Source organism: Periplaneta americana, chromosome 9 (genome assembly GCF_040183065.1).
Source record: "Periplaneta americana isolate PAMFEO1 chromosome 9, P.americana_PAMFEO1_priV1, whole genome shotgun sequence".
Lineage (NCBI taxonomy): Eukaryota > Metazoa > Arthropoda > Insecta > Blattodea > Blattidae > Periplaneta > Periplaneta americana.
The window spans coordinates 84656709-84662929 of NC_091125.1; the positions used below are offsets into that span (position 1 = coordinate 84656709).

Here is a 6221-nt window from a genome sequence, read left to right on the forward strand (position 1 = left end):
CTCAACCAACATAGCACAATCAGGATAATTTTAATAGTCATTAAACTGGAGAAGTGAGAAACTGTAAGCTTACTCCTTTCATAAGCGGCAATGTCATTCATTTCACTAATGTCTCTTTAAAGCTTCGGCGCTGCAAATGGTGAAAGAATTCGTGTTTTTTTTTTTTTTTTTTTTTTTTTTTTTTTTTTTTTTTTTTTTTTTTGCTACAGTTAATGGCAAAGGAGCATTGTTATTTCGATTAGACTGTAAAAAGTCTCCAACAAATAGGTCTAGTTCGCTAAATTCCTATATTTTCAAACGATTTCTTTATAGAATGTTGAATAGAAGATGGTTGAACTAGAAAAGTGAGTTTATTTTATTGGTTTCTTTCCTCGCGAGCTACGTATTTTAACAAGTATAAATATTTTACAAAGGCTGCGGGTTCGATTCCCGCTTAAGCTGATTACCTGGTTTGGTTTTTTCCAAGGTTTACTCCAACCGTAAGGCAAATGTCTGGTAATCTATGGTGAATCCTCGGCCTAATCTCGCCATACACCATCTCGCTATCACCAATCTCATCAACGCTAAATAACCTCGTAGTTGATACAGCGTCGTTAAATAACCAATTAAAAAATATATACTCTACTGTAAACTATTGCAACACGAGTGGATACTTCATATGAATTTGTATAAAAATTACTTATTAGGCTACATCTGTTTAATCGGTATAATGAAATAGCCTATGTATAAATCAAGTGAAATGTCTTACTCAGTGGCGGCTCGTGGGTATTGAATTCAGGGGGGCTGCATACAAAAATAAACCATGCAACTTACCTTATTTAAAGATTAGTTCCATGCGCCTTGTCTTGTAGTTTGCAAACTTTTGAATCATCTTCTTATTAAAATCCGATATGTCGTTTAACATAGTCTTTACAATGGAAAACATAGCTAATGCGGTCAGTCTCTCTTCTCTCATCGTATTTCTAAGACAGGATTTTACTCTCTTCAAACACGAAAAACAACGTTCTGGTTCGGAAGTTGTCATTGGTATAGTGATAGCTATGCGTAGTAGTTCTACAACTTCTGAAAATAGGCCTGCAAGAGCTTAACTGCGTCACTAATATTTCTGAATTCTTGTCTCTGATACAACACAGTGAGTTCCGTTTTTAGTTAGTCTTTATCGAACAGCTTCACACATACATTTAGGTCATCTTCAGGAAATGAGCTTTTGTAGCATTCAAATTTTTCTTGACACAGAAGAGAAGATGATATCAGATGATTTATTAACTGGAATCGGGTGTTAGCTTGTGTGAAAATAAGGTCACACACTTCCTTGGCTGCCGCAACCCTTGTCTGAATCCCTTCGACCTTACGACGCTTTTTAGGGTTTTCATTTTCACAGACCTCGCTGCTCAACTGTGCACTGTTCCATATTGTCTGTATGGCATTAACAAAGCTTGATATGCAGAATCGGCCTCGGTACATAGTCGGTTGCGGGTTCGATCCCGGTCCAGGTCGATGGCATTTAAGTGTGTTTAAATTAGACAGGCTCATGTCAGTAGATTTACTGGCATTTAAAAGAATCCTGCGGGACAAAATTCCGGAACACCGGCGACGCTGATATAACCCCTGCAGTTGCGAGTGTCGTTAAATAAACCATAATTTAATTTTTATATGCAAATTTGAACCTTAGAAATATCTAACTGGCGATGTTGTAGTTGGTGTATAATATATCTACATGATACATCAATAAATTAAAAAAAAAAAAACTGAGCCAGAAATTGAATTTAGGATCTTCAAGAGTACCGGTACCCACCAGGGCGCTTGCCTCTTTTATTGTGATGTTGTTAGATGTTTCAGATTCCATTATGGTTTGGAAACATTCTAGCGATGGCTCCTTCTTCTCATGAACAACATTTACTGTTCTTATTTTAAAACTCCATCTTGTTGCCCCAGCTGATGGAATTGTCTTTGAAACACATTAATCTAATACAGACTGTGTGGAGATCGAGAGAAGACAGCAGGGATACTGGATAAATGATCAAAAAATATGCGAGCTTTGTAGGCTATTTTGTTTAGCGGCCCTTTCCATTATGAGATTCAACTGATGGGCACTTAATTTCACATTTCTCCTGAATTGTTAAGATACTGAACTGAATAGACTGTAAATATTGTACAGAATGAAACATTGTTGCACTTGTTATACTCACAACATTAAAGAAAATGTGTTTAAAACTGCGCGCTGCTGACAAACTGCTGCAAATTTTGCAGCGTCTGGATTCATGGCGAGGGGTAGCAGGGGGAGGGGTAAAACTAACGCTCAAAGCATCCGAAACGAGACTGGCAGCTCCAGGGGAGGAAGTGGCTTCACCAATCCGTCTTTGTCTCTCGTTTCGCTCTGGCAGCACCAGGGGAGGAAGTGACTTCACTAACTATTGCGTGCATGTTAATGAAAGCGAAATTAAAAAAAAAATTCGAGCCGCTAAATAGAGACTGTATAATAAATGTATTTCACAACATAAAACGAGACACGAGCCACCAATGTCTGGGGGTACTGCAGCTCCGCAGCCCCCCCTTCGAAAGCCGCCCCTGGCTGGATGTATGGGTAATTACTTCTATACAAATTTATACAAACCATCTACTTGTATATTTTAATCACTCCTCTTGATACTTTACTACAAATATTTAACAAAAGTAACACAACTGTTAAAATATATTAATGGTTTTTAATGAGGCTATTAGGCCTAAATATAGGTCTGTTACGTGTTAAGTAACCAACAATTTTGCAGCGATTTTTTAATAATTTTGCTCCCTACAAAAGCTTATGTGGTTCTAAACGAGAATAGGCAGAATGCATCCAAAAACATTGTTTTTGATAAAATTATTTTTCAGAATTGTGCACTCAATTCAAAACTTACACAGACAAAACATTTAGAGCTTAAAATATATCTACTCCATTTGATTTTTTAAGTTAATACTATTCTAGCATATCTATAAATAAGAAGATTGCATTTTTCTGTGAAAACTGCACTTTTCACTAACAACTAGTGGAAAGTCCACTTAAAAGACGGAGAGAAACTTTTGAGAACGGTACTACCACATATCTAATCAATAATAGAAGAAGAATTTGAATGAAGGGTAATCATTGTGCATGTTAGGTGTTTGAAAAGAAAAGAAGACCATTTCCTCATCCTCTTACGGTGTTGCTACAAAATATAAAGCGTTACTGCAACATGAATAATGAGCTAATTATGATTAATTGTAATAAGGTGAGCAAGAAGTTTTGAGTGAAATTAATTGTGTAGTTTATTGCTATTGAAAAATTCAGCCACAAGTTACGCGGTAGTAAATATAGGTCTAAGATGGCAAACATTTGGGTTTTCGTGTAATCGTACTTTTATATTGTGAAGTTGACCTTCCTATATCCGAGTTCACGTGCGAAAGGGCAATGTCCATTGTTCACTAATCATAGAACCGCAATGCGAATTACAAATTGAAATGCTATGTGAACTTTTTTATTATTTTCACATGATAACAGCGTGCATCGGTGGTAAAGTTCAGAGCAGGCAATACATAGCTATTGATAGGCTATTAATTATAAGCGTGATAACTTCATGGTATTCAGGAAATGTATCTGCATTTTTATGCAGCAGTCATGAAATATATTTAGGCCTATATCTTTGAACTGTAATTAAGATATTTGACAATGTGGAGAACGGATTTAATAAGCCTCAAGATCATAATTCAGAATTTAACTCTAAAAAAAAAAATATGTCGATTATAATGTTCAGAGGTTGGGTAGCGTAGTTGGTATAGCGCTGGCCTTCTGTGCTCGAGGTTGCAGGTTCAATCCCGGCCCAGGTCGATGGCATTTAAGTGTGCTTAAATGCGACAGATTCATGTCAGTAGATTTACTAGCATGTAAAAGAACTCCTGCGGGACAAAATTCCGGCACACCGGCGATGCTAATATAACCTCGGCAGTTGCGAACGTCGTTAAATAAAATATAATTTAAATCTTTTTAATGTTCACAAGGCAAAGTAAAGTTACGTTATTTCGTTTCAAGCACAATGTAAGATCTAAATATGAAAGGTCGTTATTAAAAAAGTTAATAAATTTGAACATCTTCAATACATTTGGTGTATTGACAATTTAGGTAAAATAAAATAAATTGACAAATATAATAGCGTAAGTGTTATTGGAATGCGCTGTTTAAAAATACAACTATAAAAATGTAATTTTAAAGTGTTATAAGGTAATGCTTGTACAAAAGCCATTATGAGATAACGAAATTTTAGCGGTGAATAACTCCAAGCAAAAAGATAAAAGTTTTAAGGAAATATGTCAGGGCACAGAAATTACGAAATAAAAAAGTACAGCTATTCGAGACAAATTAATACATTATTTAAATGATAACGTTTGAGGACATAGAAAATAAGTGAAATTTTTTTTCGTCGAATGAAAATTACAAGGATATCACAGAACTTAATAATGGTGAAATAAATGTAAGCCGTTCGTAGGAACATTGGACTGAACAAAAATATACTGCGGAAGGCAATAAATGACTAAAACATGAAGGATCGTTGACATTATCAAGAAAAACTATGAATGAGGATAGTAACATAAGATAGGGTGGCTGTATAATTTAAAATAAGTAAAATGCAATAACTCTTCTAAATTATTAATATCAAAGTAAAAGAGTGATTTAAATTCCTCGTATAAGTTAAATAATGGCAATGACTAAACAATGTCTATGGTATTTAAAAATCCTCTTTAAATTACTTATTTGTTTTTCAGTTACCATTTTTTGCGTTATGATGGTGCCAAAATATTGTATTACTAAGGAGCAAAGTACCCGAACAAATTCTGACAAAAGTTGAATTCAAGGTACAGAAATTTGATTTTTACTACACCTATACGTAGGTCTATAACACGAAATACTTCGAATATGCTTTCAAAACAAAAATCAAGTTGTTGGAACATCTTAAACGTTTGAACAAGTGATTAATTCCAAAATAAATTTTAAACTGTGTTACAGGAAATAGAGAGCGGAAATACTCTCTGAAAAAATCGGGATACTATTTTACGAATGAAACAGTCATCATGTCTAATTCGTGTTAGGAAAAAACAAATACATAATTGCTACCATGTCTAATAGTACCGGTGACATCAAAGAAATAATTTATGAAGAAAGCAATTCTCTTGCAAATAATAATAATAATAATAATAATAATAATAATAATAATAATAATAATAATAGAATTTATCTGTATTATATGTAATTTAACATAATGGTGTCATTTCGTTTTTTAAGTTATGATAATAAAATTGTAACACTTACCACTGGCGTAATCAAGTCTTCGTTCACTAGAAGCTGAAGATCGACTGACTGTCGGGGATTGCGGTCAGTCTTGGTGCTGTTATAAGGCGGAGACAGTAGCAATTTCTATGACGTGACAGTTCACGTGAACCAGTGAACAAAGCGGGTATCTTGCAGTAGAGCACATCGGCCATAGTCACGCCACCTAATACAGCAATGTGGAAAAAAGCTCGAAGAGGGACAACACTATAAATATAATATAGGATACGACTTTGATTATCTACAATCGGTTAAAGTAACTGTACACTGAACTTAGAAATCACTGTAAATTGCTAGCTGTGCAATATGTGCAGTAGTCCTAATTTTTCGGTGGTCCGTATTAACCGATCCGACTTGATTCGGATTTGCTTTTCTTTCTGCGAGTTGAATTCATGGTTTCAGAAAGAAAAGCGAGAGCGATGCGCTTGAGTGATGTAAATCAGTACAAAATAATTGTTGAGCTTTTACAGAAAATGAACATATTCATGCGACAGTTTTTTCAAAGAAATTGCAATTTGTTTATATACATTGCTCTTCTGCTAGTCTTCTTCTTTGATGAATTGTAGTCCACGTTTCCCTAGCAACATTTCAGTGTCGTTTTGTTTGCCGCATATTGTGTGTATGTATACTGAGGATCTAGTAAAAGTAATTCCTAAAAGACTAATATGACCGTCTCTTCAGTGTTGCCAACTAAGACTAGATATCACCAAAATAGGATAAAATCACACAATGCCATGTACTATAATAATAATAATAATAATAATAATAATAATAATAATAATAATAATAATAATAATAATAATAATATAGTATTAACAATAACGATGTCTTGCTTATTTACTACATCTCACCTTTATGTTAGGGAGGTATTTTCTAAAAGGTT

General features: G+C 34.4%; 1 protein-coding gene across 2 annotated transcripts in view; it reads right to left on the reverse strand.

The window, feature by feature from the left end:
• The window catches only part of LOC138706160 (acyl-CoA Delta-9 desaturase-like), a 42165-nt gene extending 36689 nt beyond the window's left edge, over nt 1-5476 (reverse strand). The window contains exon 1 of one of the 2 annotated variants that reach the window (XM_069835151.1): nt 5321-5476. The gene's annotated coding sequence lies outside the window, so the exon portion shown is untranslated. The remainder of the gene's footprint in view (nt 1-5320) is intronic. The other variant, XM_069835152.1, reaches the window with a different exon arrangement.
• Nucleotides 5477-6221: the final 745 nt, after the last annotated feature.